The 16,342-nt window shown below is 41.4% G+C and overlaps 1 pseudogene; it reads left to right on the forward strand.

The window, feature by feature from the left end:
* Positions 1-4,095: 4,095 nt before the first annotated feature.
* On the forward strand, positions 4,096-6,459 carry LOC147883142 (aldehyde oxidase GLOX pseudogene; annotated as a pseudogene).
* Positions 6,460-16,342: the final 9,883 nt, after the last annotated feature.

Genomic DNA, 16,342 nt, shown 5'->3' on the forward strand with positions numbered 1-16,342 from the left:
TGCATGATGGTCAGGGATGTTTTTATTAAAGCTATACTTATATATTAATATAAAATCTTGGTGAAAGTTTATCGAGCTAGTTTTTTTAGTTTCAAAATATTTATATAACATATTACAATTAGATATTTTTCCTTTTTAATTTTTTAAAAAAACTTGTAAATCCTAGCAAAACTTAAAATTTTATCTCATAAAAGTTTCAAACCTTGGCAAAATTTTCAGCCTTTATTTTTATTAGGACATACAAACTTTCGACACCAATACAAAATTTTCGTTATACGGAGATGCCGCCAATAGATCCAACTAATGTTGTTGATAGATCTAGGGAAGAGGATGAAGATGGCAATATGGGACAAGAAGAAGATAGTCCAATAATGACACTGTAATGGAGGAAGGTGGAGTTCATGACATTGGGGAAGAAGAGGGAGAATTAGAGTGAACTAGAGGATCAACTCTTAAGTATAAGACATATAATAGAGGATGTTGATATAGGTGATCAATTGTATGTAAACCTAGAGAGACTTAGTTGGTGTGCAAGACTTCAAAGCCATTGATGTAAATGCTACTGATTGATTGTTTCAACATTAGCGACACCCTCTCATTTTTATAGTGGCATTTTGTACATTTGTATGTTAAGTTCACCATCATATATGAGCATTTTGATCTCAATTTGAGGAAGCATCTTCCTTGTCTATTTATTTTGCACCATGAAACAATCAATAACGTTGCCTCCTGGAACATGCTAAGATTGAATAACCAAGCCTTAGATCTAGATGTGCTTCACATAAAATATGTAAGCGACAAAAGATGACAAAAAAACACAATCATAAAGACATACACATTCACAAAGACCACGTTTGCAACATGATTCATAGTATTGCATTCTGGATCACTGATCTTCTTCTATATTGTCACATGATATTTTTATGGATGCTTTTCTTGCTTTTACTCACAACGAATCTTGAGCAGGAGTTTGAGTGCAAAAAAAAATGACCCCATTCACTTCTCATGTAGCATGCACGAGTGGTTTTTGATGCAAAATATATGGGATACTATGCCCAAAAGAAGATGAAATGGAGCAATTGAGATGTAGCCATTACACTATGTGGACACACATCACATTGCAGGTAACCTATGCAACAATAAATAAATCATTTTTGCAATTGAGAAGAGAAAATAATGCAATGTAAGGATCATGTAATACATTTCGAGACCTCCGCATCTTGCAGCTTGCTAAGATCACTCATTTTGAAGTATCCAAATTTCCATGTGTTTTGATCCTTTCTTTTGACTTCTAGGCATTGATCCAATTGTTTCTCCTCAGCACAACAGCTCTCGCTTTCACCCAAGCTTTGAAAAAATAGGTAGCGTACAACAATTGGAAATTAAGTTCTATTTCTACTCACTTGATTCAGCCGCCAAATTCTTTTTCAAAGCTCAAATTCATTGATCATTGCAAAATAGAGAGTGATGTTTGATAAGTGCAAAGGATTAATGAAGGCCACACGACTTTGGAGTTGGAAGGCCTTTGTTGTGTAATGACGAGACCTAAAGATCACTCACACTCTAATTCCTCTAGTGCATTGCTCGTTGGTCACTTGAATCGATGGCCATCTTCTTTGCCATTTGTTTATTAGATTAAATGCTTTCCTTACAGTAGAACACTTAAGATTTTGATATCATACAGTCAATACCATGGAGGTTGTGGTTGGCATTGTGATTATTTTTTATGCACATGATCGTTTGGTTGACCAGTTTTGAGACTTCCTCATGTAGTCAATCCCATGGAGCTTCATGTTGGCATTGTGATTGCTTTTGATGCAGATGATCATTTGGGGTGCAACATGGTGATTGCTATTAGTGTTGTGGCTAACAATCCACGGTAGTTTGAAGTGGTTTTTGGAGCTTATTTGATGATGCTAGCAGATTGCTACATCATTTGAGGCTAGATCTCAGGGCTTCGGGTGCTAGGAGGAGCTTGAATAGTAGCAGTATTTGGCTGCATTGAAAAAATGAGATGCTACATGGTTATAATCGTAGGATTTTGCATCAATCTTCTCCTTACAAGTTGATGTTGCTACTTTGTTGTTGTTCCATGGCTGCTCACAAGAATTCAACAACATTCCTCGCTTGTTTGATTTTCCATCACTACAATATTTTTTGTGTGTTGCAAACATTGCAATCTTTTGTGCACCACTGTGAGGCTAATTATGAAACATCGGAGGATACAAACATTGTAACTATAATTGAATGCCTAATAGCTAACACGTGGCTCTTCTCCTCTCCTCCAAGGTGCCACGTTTCCTTCTTTTGTCCATGGTTAATATGTAGAAAGCGATTGGTGTTAGAGGTAAAGTTGGCTTGTTAAGATTGATAAAACTTATGCTGCATGTCAAGGCTTTGTTCTATCAAGCCTAGAGGGATGCTCTTTCAATTAAAGTTTGATGGATTTAAGATAGAACTATGCAACATGCTCATACTATAATGAATCATCAATATATGGGAGCACTTAGTAAGGGGAGTGGTGATGTGTCAAGTGCTACCATTGAATCCCATCCCTTACATGCACACATTTCATGCAAGCTAAGTCATTCAAATAAAATATTTTGGTAAGTTCTAACAATTTCTTAATCATATTCCATAATGTTTGTGGAGGTCCAAGGAGGTAATGAAAAACGACCGGCTTTGCATGTGATAAACAAGAGAAGAGCTAAAAGACAAGGCTAGCCACACTTTAGTAGTCAAGAAATTTGACCATTATTTTGAGTTACTTTACATTATGATATGTTGAATTAACATAAAGTATCATATCTTTATGTTATAAAAGATAGTGAGCTGTATATTAGTTATGTTATGCATGAATTGCTCTAAGAAGAGTCTATGGGTAGAAAGTTTTTGCTTTGTCATTTTGATGTTTTTCCTCACAAAGCACATATTTCTAAGGACTTAACTATACAAAAAAATTATACAGATTTAATAGATTCGCATGATTCAACATTGTTTAAGCTCCATTATAATTCACATTTTTATATCTCATTCTCCCAATCTATTAATACAAAAAGGCCTAACCTAATAATAACTTCAGGATGAATTAAATTAATTTATAATAGACATTCATGTATATGCTAAAATTCATTTAGATTTCGATAGGGTTTATCTAAGATAACTATATTGGATATTATTTAAGAGTTAATTATCTTTTAAAACGAAGTTTGAGAATTATAGAGGAAAACAATGAATTAGAGATATGTCTTGTGGGAACATAATGAAATCAACTCAAAACATGAAGCATAGTACTTGTTTGAAAGCTCTTGTAAAGGTGAGTTAAAAGGATCTACAAAAATTGGTTCAATCAACTCCATACTACTAAAATAGCTATGTGTCTTTGTAAAATGATCTCAACGTTATTGTTTTATTTAATTTGAACCAAGGTAGTTTTGAAAGGTTCCTTTAACATTTTAAATAAATAATTAGTTGGAATGGCACACTCACCCATGACTTAGAACGTTAATGGACAACTTTGAAAGCTACCAACTAGGTTTGTTAAATGAGTGATAGTTCCTTGAGAGGGTAGAGTTGTTTGCTTGATATACTTTTCTCAATGTTTTGGGCACATGTTATGAGGTTCCTCACACGATACTTGATGCACGTGTTCATGGAAAGGCAAATTTTCAATGTGAGGTGAATAGCGAAAGCGAAGCTCATAAGAGCCGCCATCCCCAAAGTAAAAACGAAAAGTTTTCATGTGCGATGGAGTCCACATGGCGTTTTGTAAAGAGGGGGTCAAAGTCGAATACTAAGTTCCAACGACGTTTATAAGTTTTGTGGTGCACGTAATGTATTATGAAAAGCCCAGGAAAACAAAAGAGCCTAGAGCCCCAAAAAAGAGCTTCACAATCTAACCGATTCTCATATAATTGTCTTAAAAGTTGATCATACAGCTCATACAAGAGCTTCACAATCCTACTATAATTGTCAAAGTTGATCATACAGCTCATACCAATGGAACTTCCGCCCTTCCACGTTTCTTCTGCTCAAGAAATGCTATAAAGCTAATGCCCATGCAGCAATCTGTAGTATGTATGTAACCCTCTTTGCTTATGCGTCCCTGCTTGCAGTGATCCAACTTGCTTCTTCTCTTGAGTTTGATGCTCCTGTAGCAGTCATACCGCTCTGTCTGCCTTCATGCCAGTCTCAGTCTCTGCTCAATGCACTCTTAAGTCGTTAGTTTGCTTGTGCCCAAATAGATTGGCGCCCACAGCTTTCCATTGTTTTTCTTGGCCTCGCTCTGCTCAGCGCTAGTCCTCACAATTTGCATTGTATACGTCTTGCCTTCGTCTGTATTCCTAGAAATTGTCTGAGGTCTCCCACCTGTTTCTGTAGTGTCGTAAACACTTTGATTTGCTTCACAGTCTACAGTGCTAGACTCCAACGCTAGACTCCAGAGAACGGGACAGAACGCCGGCAAAGGCTACAGGAAAGGGTCTGGCATTCGGCACAAGAGCGCGCGCTGACTCCAGAAGCTTGTCTTTCAGCCTTCATCAGCTTGCATTTTGCTCTCACTTGCCCACTATGGCTCTCGCTCTACCCCGAACTGCTGCTTGCACTGCACGCCTTCCCTCCATCCTGACCGTGTTCCTTTTCCACTTCCTGATCCACCATACCACCGCTCAGACTATCACCTCCGGGAACTGGCACCTGCTTATTCAGAATGGTGGTGTCTCTGCGATGCACATGGCACTCACTCACGAGAACACCGTGATTATGTTTGATCGCACAGACTATGGTCCTTCCCAGCTCAGATTGCCCAACGGCAATTGCCGTGATGACCCCAACGACCTGGCCCTCAAGGTGGACTGCTACGCCCATGCTATCGAGTACACCATCGCTACAAACAGCATCCGTCCGCTGGAAGTGCTCACTGATACCTGGTGCTCTTCCGGAGTCTTCTTAGCGGATGGAACGCTCGTTTCCACTGGTGGATACAACGACGGCGCAGAGGCAGTCCGTCATTTCGTTCCCTGCTCGAATGGTGCCTGTGATTGGAGCGAATCGTATCCCAAGATGGCTGCTGCAAGGTGGTATGCTTCCAATCAGATTCTCCCGGATAACACCATGATCGTCGTTGGTGGGAGACGTTCCTTCAGCTACGAGTTCGTGCCATCCCGCGGGGGTGCCACTCCTTTCAGTTTTCTTACCGAGACGGATGTCCCGAACGTGGAGAACAATCTATATCCCTTTCTCCATCTTTCTTCGGACGGGAATTTGTTCGTATTTGCCAACAAGCAATCCATTCTGTTCGATTACAACAACAACAAGGTCCTCAAGACATTTCCCAACCTACCTGGCGGTGGAGGCCGGAACTATCCCTCCTCAGGCTCCTCCGTCATGTTACCTCTCTCCGCTTCGGATAATTTTCAGAGAGTGGAGATTCTCGTCTGCGGCGGATCTCCTGATGGTTCATACCAGCAAGCTAACACGAACGGTGTCCAGGTGAGCGCTCTTCAAACTTGCGGAAGGATGGTGATTACAGATCCAAATCCAACCTGGGCCATGGAAAACATGCCATCGCCCAGAGTAATGGGTGACATGCTGATCCTTCCCACTGGCGAAGTCGTTATTATCAACGGAGCACATACCGGAACAGCAGGCTGGGGCAATGCGGCCAATCCCAACCTTGCTCCTCTTCTATACAGGCCCAATGACGCTGCAGGCTCACGATTTCATGTGCTTGCTGCCACCACGATCCCTCGGATGTATCATTCTACTGCCAATGTATTGCCTGATGGACGCATTCTTGTCGGTGGAAGTAATCCTAATATTGGCTATAGCTTCTCAGGCGTGCCTTTCCCGACCGAGCTCAGACTTGAGGCCTACCATCCTTATTATCTCGATGACTCAAATATCCTTCAACGCCCTAAGATTACTTACCTTTCAGACACCGGCACTATCGGGTATGGCTCTACGTTCACAGTGCACTTCTCTCTGGGCAGCACTCCCACAAACGTCGAATACAGAGTGTACTCGCCCCCTTTCACTACTCATACCTTTTCTATGAATCAGCGGCAACTAATCCTTGCCGCAACAGCTGTAGAGACTCTCGGGGACAGTTACACGTCTATAGTGACGGCGCCTCCTAGCGCAATTGCTGCTCCAGCAGGCTATTATATTCTGTTCGTTGTGAACGCCGGTATTCCAAGCGCAGGTGCTTGGCTGCGGTTCGCTTAATCTCATCACTAAGCACCATTTAGCATTATCATTGTATTGTCGTTATGTAAAGTTTGTTAGGCATTCATTTGATGCCAATGGTCGCGCTAATCTTGCACCATTGCTGCAAAAAAGGGTGAAGCCATCAGAAACATGAGAAACTGTGAGATCAAGGATCCGTTGTAATGTATGGTAGATAAAGATCAAACATTAGCTGGCGAACCGTAGGCGAGTTGTAGCATCGCCAATGTCAACTTCAAGCTAGTAACATTATGATATGCCTTGTCTTCTCTTGAATGTCTTGCAATTTAAGAAAACTAAATTGATTCAATAACTTTTGATAAAATTCGTACGGAAAACAAGAGAAATGGATATAGAATTCTTCTTGATATCGAGTTTGCAAACTTAAGCAAAGAATGAGTACAAGTATAGTGTCGAATCCGTCAGGTAGTCCATACTCCGAGGTCAGGGTCTACTTACCTGCAACCATCCAAACCAACAACTTGTTAAAACAATGAAGTTGAATTTGGGTAAACAGGTAATGCATGTTTCCCTTGGCTTGTTATCGCTTTACCAAAGAACTAGAACAAACCTTTCGGATTTCTAATATAAAAAGGAAATTTTTTTTAAATTAAGCATGAAAAGAGCGCGGGTTTATAATTTAAAGCCAAAAAGAACTTAAAATACATTTCTAGGGGCTAAAAAGTGAAGGTGATAAAGGGCGTTAGTAATCAAAAACTTATAGCATTAATACAATTAGGTGCTCAACTATTTAAGGTGGAAACCCAAAAACTTACAGTAGTTACACAACTAGGTGCTCAACAATTAAAGGGGGCAAACCAAAAAAATGCCTAACTTGCTTTGAAAATAGAAATGAATTGTCAAGGAAATAAATGAGGAACATATAGTTTGACAATGAGGAAATATTGAGAAAATATACTTTTTTAAGAGTAAGTTTTGAAAATTAGTGAAAACTATTAATGAAAAATAATGACAGGTATTGGGGGTACTGTAAGCCCAAATGAAAAAACTTAAATCTCAAAACTAAGGAGGGTATTTCACATCCTTACTTACTTAAATAGAAATTTTGAAGGAAGTAGCACCAAATTAGCTAAAGCACAACAAATCAAGCAATTAATTTAATAAGGGAAATTTCCATTAAAGGAGATCAGAAAGGGCTAGCAATAATGTGAAGAACAATGGTTAAATATATCATGAAATAAAGCCCCTAAATGGGGTAAAAATTAAATTATTAACAATAGGCTACAAGAAAAAAGAAAAGGAAACAAGAGAAGAGCTAATTAAGAAGAAACAAAAACTATGAGATAGAAAAGAAAAAAGGAAATTTCCAAAAATACGATAATCTAGAAAAATAATACAAACAAAGAAAATTTATACATAATTAGTATTTTAATAAAGAGAAGCTTTTTAAATAATGGGAAATTAAAAAGGGGGGTTTGTCTCCTCCTAAAATTAATTATTAAGAATAAATGATTAAAGAGGGGGTTCATGTATGTCCCCAAGAGTTAAATTACAATTAATAAGGGGTGGAACAATGCATAACATCTTTTATTAAAATACGTGAAGATATAAAAGTAGGTAAAGTTAAAAGTAAGAGTAAAAAATGAATAAGGAAAAAGCAAGAAAAAATACAAACTAAGGAAAAAACCAAGTAAAAAAAGATAGGTAAGTCAACCGTAAGGTTGACAAGGCAAGAAAGAGGTGATGTTCTAAAAAGACATGTGTAAACAAGCAAGTGAGCCAATTCTTTGGCACAAGTAAAAAGTAAAGAGGATTCATCTTGTGCAAAGAGGACCAAGAATGAAGCCACTACTGCAAGAATTTTACGAGAACGCTCACGCAATCAATGAGCCAACCGACCAAAAAACACAATGTAAAGTGGAAGTAGGTGATCAGTGAAGCGAACCAACCGATCAGTGAAGCGAACCAACTAATTAGTGAAGTTAGATTGCATAAATTCAATTAAGCCACAAAAATCTCCCACGACCTAAGAGTTTTGTAAATGCTAGGTAGAACCCGAAACAACAATAGAGCAGTGAGAACCGAGAGCCATAGCTCTGAGATGTACACACATAGAAACTATGTCAGGTATACCAGAGGAGTTAAGCTCAGAGACAGAGCCAATAAATGTGATCAGGAGGTGAAGAAGTAGGCTCGTAAGCGTAGAAAGAGGGAGATAGTTGCTTCTGGTACACAAGTAAATCGATAATCAAGTGTGTGGGAAAGCACATAAAATGGTAGAGTAACCAAGAAGAAAGTCGCAGGCAAGAGGCAATTGAGGAGAAAGTCGTGAGTACCATCACGTCTTGCTAGCATCATAACATCAAGTGTTTCCCCCTTTGGGGGCCGTGTTATAGGGCTGTAGACGTGGCAAATACCCTGACCAGCCTGCAGACTGGTCGACCTTGTTGAGTAGCCTATTTTTGGTCCTTTGCAGGTGCAATAGTGCCATGTGGTAGATCTCCTCCAAGCGCCTTGGTTCTGTACTACTCATCCAACTGGTCCACCCCTATTAGCCACTGCAGCTCAAAATAGCCTCTAGAACAGTCACCCTTTATAGCTGACTACTGCTCAACCATCTCCTTCTTGCATTCATTGCCAAGACACCTGTGCACATCCCTGACCTCTCCTTGACCACCTCCCACAGCTCCAATCACTACTTGGATGATGTGCAGTACTTTGTTGTAGGTTGTAGCCTCTATTGCAGGTCCCAACCTACCCATCTCTGAGCAGATCTTGTGGCTGGTCTTGGTCACATATAGTTTCCCATAATGGGCCCTTTTGCCCATTGGTCAAGGCTTGTCGAGCTAAAGCTTGGTTATACCCCATATGCTGCCCACATAGCCTGCATGCTGCCCATTTGGCAGCCCTACAAACCCTCTTAGTTTTGCCCATGTGGCATCTCTAATACCTATTTAGTGCACCTCCCCCATGCTCTTCTCAATTTGGGGCTCACAAATGAGAAGGTGACCTATATAACTCCAACACCTCATCATGTTGACCCATCGGAGGCCAATCCCCACATGCAATGTACAAGCTTCATCGGCTCCCATGGTGAAGCCCTCAGCAACAAGTCGGAGTCATTCTTCTTCAATGTTTGCACATGGGACCGGTGTAGTTGCAGATATTGATATCTGGCATAAAGGCATTGGTCATGTTAATGTACATCACTTAAATTAATGCAGGCCCAAAATATTGTTGTAGGATTGCCTAAGTTCAAGGTTGCAAAAATGCATAAGTTATGTGAAGCCTATCAATTTGGAAAACAAGCAAGGAAACCATTTCCTAGACATGTTCAAGAGAGTAAGAGGCCATTGGAATTAATCCACTCTGATGTGTGGACTACTAAAGCTGCATCTATTGGAGGCTGTCATTATTTTGTCACTTTTATTGATGAGTACAGTAGAAAAGTTTGGGTGTATTTTATGAAAAAGAAAAGTGAAGTGTTTGGGCATTTCAAAGGTTTTAAAGCTATGGTTGAAAAAGAAACAGGCTTGCAAATAAAATGCCTAAGGTCAGATGGAGGGGGAGAGTACCTCTCAAATGAGTTTACAAGGTTCTACAGGAGCATGGCATAAAGCAGCAATATTCATGCAGTCATACCCCATAGCAAAATGGACTTGCAGAAAGGAAAAATAGGCATATTACAGAGGTATCTCGTGCCATGCTCAACGAAAAAGACCTGTCAGATTATTATTGGGCTGAAGCAGTTGCTACAACAGTCTACATTATTGGAGAGGTATACTGGTAGGAAACCAGATATTTCTCATTTGAAAGTTTTTGGTTGCATTTCCTATGTTCATGTGCTAGATGAGTTGAGATCTAAGTTGGATCCAAAAGCTGAGAAGTGCATCTTTATTGGTTATTCTCTATAGCAGAAAGGGTATAGATGCTATAACCCTTCTTCTCATAAGTTTATAGTGAGCAGAGATGTTGTTTTTAATGAGATGAGTAGTTGGTATAAACCAGTAAATGTGATTGATCATGTAGATGCACACAATGGTAATGCTGCACAGAATTCACAGCAGCAATCACAAAATATTAATGGACCTATAGTGTCCTCTAGCAATGGTTCACATACTTTGCCATGGACAAGCAGATTAAGATCAGAAGGATCTCCTCAAAGCAATGCAGATAGTGGTATGCAAGTATCACAAAAAGGAAAAGAGGAAGTAGATCAGCCCATGGTTGATGTGAATGTAGGTCACTCTTATGTGGATGGTGAATCCAGTGGCTTAGAACAGAGCCTTGATGATGAGTTGGGTATTCCTTCTATTGTTACACCTGGAGTAAGGAAGACAAGGGATGTTTTGAGAACACCTGGTAGTGAACCTATTTTGCGTAGGTCTACCAGAGCTATGTATCCTGTGGATGGGTTGAAATATGATGGATTTACAACCATTCACTATGCCTATATGGTCAAAGTGATACATGAACTAGAACCCACTTCTTTTGAGCAAGCCATGGGAAAAGAAAAATGGGAGAAAGCCATGGATGAAGAAATGGATGCCTTGGAAGCAATTGCTACACGGGAATCGGTGCCTTTACCCAAAGACAAGAATGCAATTGGCTGCAGGTGGGCTTATAAGGTGAATGCAATTGTCCAAATATGGGATGATAGGCTATAAGGCTATTTCAGTTCCTTTGGAGCAAAATGTGAAGTTGAGCGCAGATGCAGGTGAGCTTCTGGAAGACCCTACTATGTACAGACGCATAGTAGGAAGTTTGATTTATATGACTATTACCAGGTCAGATTTGAGCTATGTTGTTGGATTGGTAAGTCAATTTATGCAGGCTCCAAGGAAACCGCATCTGGATGCAGCTAGACGCATACTAAGGTATGTGAAGTCCACATTGCAGTATGGACTATTTTATGAGACTGGGGCTCAGATACAGTTGCATGGATACAGTGATGTTGATTGGGCTAGTAGTATTTCTGATAGACGATCTACTAGTGGATATGTGTTCTCTTTTGGGAGTGCTGCAATCACTTGGAGCAGCAAGAAACAGCCTACAATTGCCTTGTCGAGCACAGAGGCTGAGTACAGGGGTGCAGCAATGGCTGCATGTGAGGTAGCTTGCTTGCATAAGCTACTTTATGATATGCATCAATCTACAGATGGGCCAGTTGTTATTTATTGTGACAACATGAGCAGTATACACTTGGCAAATAACCTATTCTATCATGCTAGAACAAAGCACATTGAGGTGCATTATCACTATGTGCGGGAAAAGGTTCTAGCATGTTTTATTGATCTAGTTTATGTCAGCACAGAGGATCAGGTAGCTGACATATTCATGAAGGCATTGGGTGTAGAGAAGCTGCGCAAGTTCAGAGACCTGCTTGGTGTGCAAGAATTGGGGTTAAGCTCGAGGGGGAGTGTTGAGATATCGAGCTCCAATTGTGATATGCCAGGGTGACCGTTGTGCATTTATGTCACCGACTTGTTAGCTACAGATGTGGTTGGTACACCGCCCATGAATAATAGCTGGATGACAGCTATCTTTATGTACTCTAGTTAGTGGCTCAGTCAGTATGCCACCTAGGTTAGCTGAGTTTGGTTTGAGACCCACATATAGGGTTCACCTATTCCTTTTGTACTTAGAGAGTTCTCTTAGCTTTCACAACTAAGAAGAGGAAAATTGTTTTCAGCCTCCACCTTTGTGTATATTCCCCCATTGTGTATGTAAGAAAGCTGCAAGTGAGACTCCTTACTTCTCTCCCACTCTCTTCATAAACCCTAGGTTCACCCCTCCAATGCTCTCTTCATATGGAGGCTTACAAACAGGATGGTGACCTCTATATTTCCAACACCCCCTCTCACCAACCCATCTTGGCCCAACACCAAGACGTCTCCAATATCTCCCATGTCGTAGCCCTCTGGTACAATTTGGTGTCATCATTCTTATAATGGTTTTTCAACCAGTGGCTCCTGCTCCACCAGGTCTGCTCCACCAGGTCTGGTTTCACTTTCACATACTAGACTAGTACACAGTCCATATTTGGCAGCACCTAATGGTACCACCACCTTCAGTCACGAACTCGCCTCTAAAATCGAGCTCTCCAGGTACCAACATCTTCCAAACGTCCCCCTCAAGATAGGTGAACATCCTCAAGTCCTTCAGGCACCAAGCTTTCAGGGTCTATTTCAAGCAGCCCTCTGTCTAGCTAGGTCACCATACATAAGACATCATATCCCAGGCACAAATCTAGTTAACTTGGACCGTCAACCTCCAATTGTGGTTTTTTATTGTTGTCCCTCTCTAAGTCACAGCCCCTGTCTGACCTTGAGATTCAAATCCTGTCAAAGAATTCCCCTAGGCTTCGCACCCCTGATATGCCATGCTCTCACTAAGATAGGGTCTACTGGCATTGTCACCGTCGTCGAGGATGATGTGGCTTGAGTAGTCACGGTGGCCTAAGGTATAAGCTGCGTCCGTCCCCATCACAATTCCCCATGACTCCCTTAAGACTACGTGGTTCTACACCTTCATTTTCCACAACAGGTAGTCGGTCTCGTGGAGCTTGCTTGTCTTACCAAAATTTGGGATCTAGTATCTATTGGCCATGATAATGAGCTGAAATAGGAAAGGGTTTTCGAGTATCATACACCGGTTTGAGCCTAAGCCTTCCACCTAGGTACAATCCTTCAAGCATCTACCTGAACCTAGGCCTCCCGCCTAGTTGCAATCCTTCACACACCAAAGCTAATTCCTCTGAGTAAATCAATCAAGGTCGTTGTTCAACAAGGTCCTTGCCTTCAAGCTCCTCTTCCTGATAACTTCAGTTAGGACTCTGATACCATGTTAGAAAATTGAAATCCCACCAAAAGTATCCCACAGCGTAAGACTTATAAATAGCCCAAGAATTACACGATGAAGTGTTTCACAATGGAATCATGCTTCATCAAGTGTGCGTACTTCGCAGCATTCATGTGTATGTGCAGACTAGCAAATAGACTGTGCTCATAGACATATAAAAGCAACACTTATATTTTCATCTGTTCACAAAATGGACAAGATACAATACCAAACCCTGTGGCATGCTGGATTGCCACATGGGCATCCTCAGCCTGTGGCACACTGGACTACCATGTGGACTACCCAATGAGATGCAACAGCCATGTGGACTCCCACACAGGTAGCCACATCAGTTGGCTATCACATGGACTACAGCCAACTCAGCCCTTCCTTACAGTGCCAGCTCAGCAGTCGTACAGTGCAAGCACCGCATCAGCAGGGCACCATGTTAGTGATGACATGAGCAAGTGCCACATGGCAGTGTCAGGTGCCACATTAGCAAGTCGACGAACAAAGAGCAGCCTAGTCGGTGGCAGTGGTTGATTAATTTTAGGCCCAAGGAGGGCTATAAAAGGTAGCCCCCTTGGCCTTCATTCTGTGAAGATAGTGGGAGAGAGGGAAGGAGTCTCACTTGAGGCTTTCTCACAAGCACAATGGGGGAGTACACACAAAGGTGGAGGCTGAAAACAGTTTTCCTCTTCTTAGTTGTGAAAGCCAAAAGAACTCTAGTACAAAGAAATAGAAGAACCCTATATGTGGGTCTCAAACCAAACTCAACTAACTAAGGTGGCATACTAACTGAGCCACGAACTAGTGTAGATAAGGATAGCTGTCATCCAGCTATTATTCGTGGGCGGTGTACCAACCGCATCTCCAGCTAACAAGTCGGCGACATAAATACACAACGGTCACCCTGGCATATCACGAGTGGAGCTCGATATCTCGAGTGGAGCTCGATATCTCAACACTCCCCCTCGAGCTCAATCCCAATTCCTGCACACCAAGCAGGTCTCTGAACTTGCGCAGCTTCTCTGCGCCCAATGCCTTTGTGAATATGTCAGCTACCTGATCCTCTGTGCTGACATAAATTAGATCAATAAGACCTAGTAAAACCTTCTCCCGCACATAGTGATAATGCACCTCAATGTGCTTTGTTCTAGCATGAAAGACTGGGTTCTTTGCCAAGTGTATACTGCTCATGTTGTCACAATAAATGACAATCGGCCCATCTGTAGACTGATGCATATCATAAAGTAGCTTGTGCAACCAAGCTACCTCACATGCAGCCATTGCTGCACCCCTGTACTCAGCCTTTGTGCTCGACAAGGCAACTGTAGGCTGTTTCTTGCTGCTCCAAGTGACTGCAGCACTCCCAAAAGAGAACACATATCCACTGTAGTCGTCTATCAGAAATACTACCAGCCCAATCAGCATCAGTGTATCCATGCAACTGTATCTAAACCCCAGCCTCATAAAATAGTCCATACTGCAATGTGGACTTCACATACCTGAGTATGCGTCTAGCCGCATCCAAATGCGGTTTCCTTGGGGCCTGCATAAACTGACTTACCAACCCAACAGCATAGCTCAAATCTGGCCTGGTAATAGTCATGTAAATCAAACTTCCTACTATGCGTCTGTACATAGTAGGGTCTTCCAGAAGCTCACCTGCATCTGTGCTCAGCTTCACATTTTACTCCGAAGGAACTGAAATAGGCTTACAGCCTGTCATCCCATATTTGGACAGCATGTCCAGTCCATACTGCCTCTGCAAGAGCTGTATCCCACTTGGTGATCTAATCACCTCAATGCCCAAGAAATAACGCAGCTATCCCAAATCCTTCATCTCAAACTTCTGCCTCAATAGCATTTTCACATGAAGGATATCTTCATCACTATCACCTGTGATGATCAAATCATCAACATAAATGACCAGCAGCATAATCCCTTTCTCTGTTTTTCTCACATAGAGTGAGAAATCTGCCTTGGAAATCTGAAAGCCAATAGTGACAAGATACTGTCCTATCTTGTCAGACCATGCTCTAGGTGCTTGCTTCAAGCCATACAAGGCTTTCTTCAACCTGCAAACAAACTCAGGATGAGTAGCATGAACATAACCTCCTGGCTGCTCCATAAAGACTCTTCTTGCAAATCACCATGCAAGAAGGCATTCTTTACATCCATCTGATGTAAAGACCATCCCTTTGATGCAGCCATAGCAATGGCTGCTCTTACGGTTGCCATCCTTGCAACCGGGCTGAAAGTTTCTTCATAATCAATGCCATATGTCTGTGCATACCCCTTGACAACTAATCTTGCCTTGTATCTATTCACAGAACCATCTGCATTGTGCTTGATCTTATAAACCCACTTACAATTGCATTCTTGTCTTCAGGCAAAGGCACCAATTCCCATGTAGCATTAGCATCCAAGGCATCCATTTCTTCATCCATGGCTTTCTCCCATTTTTCATTTCCCATGGCTTGCTCAAAAGAAGTGGGTTCTGGTTCCTGTATCACTTTGACCATATAGGCATAGTGAATGGCTGTAAATCCATCATATTTCAGCCTATCCATAGGATACCTAACCCTAGTAGACCTGCGCAAAATAGGCTCACTTCCAGGTGCTCTCAAAACATCCCTGGTCTTCCTTACTCCAGGTGTAACAATAGAAGGAATACCCAACTCATCATCAATGCTCTGTTCTGAGCCACTGGATTCACCATCCACATAAGAGTGACTTGCATTCACATCAAACATGGGATGATCTACCTTCTCTTTTCCTTTTCGTGATACCTGTGTACCACTATCTACATTGCTTTGAGGGGATTCTCCTGATCTCAATCTACCTGTCCATGGCGAAGTATGTGAACCACTGCTAGAGGACACTGCAGGTCCACTGATATTTTGTGATTGCTGCTGTGAATTTTGTGCAGCATTACCATTTTGTGCATCTACATCAATCATCACATTTATTGGTTTATACCAGCTGCTCATCTCATCAAACACAACATCTCTGCTCACTGTGAACTTACGTGTAGAAGGGTTATAGCATCTATACCCTTTCTACTGCAGAGAATAACCAATAAAGATGCACTTCTCAGCTTTTGGATCCAACTTGGACCTCAACTCATCTGGCACATGGACATAGGCAATGCAACCAAAAATTTTCAAATGAGAAATATCTGGTTTCCTACCAGTATACATCTCCTCTGGCATCATGCAATGTATTGCTGCAGTGGGAGTCTTGTTCATTATATAAACTGCTGTAGCAACTGCTTCAGCCCAATAATAATCTGGTAGATCTTTTTCATTTA

The sequence above is a fragment of the Dipteris shenzhenensis genome, chromosome 28, assembly GCF_047967505.1.
Source record: "Dipteris shenzhenensis isolate YYH24624 ecotype China chromosome 28, Dip_SZ_1.0, whole genome shotgun sequence".
NCBI classification, from domain to species: Eukaryota; Viridiplantae; Streptophyta; class Polypodiopsida; order Gleicheniales; family Dipteridaceae; genus Dipteris; species Dipteris shenzhenensis.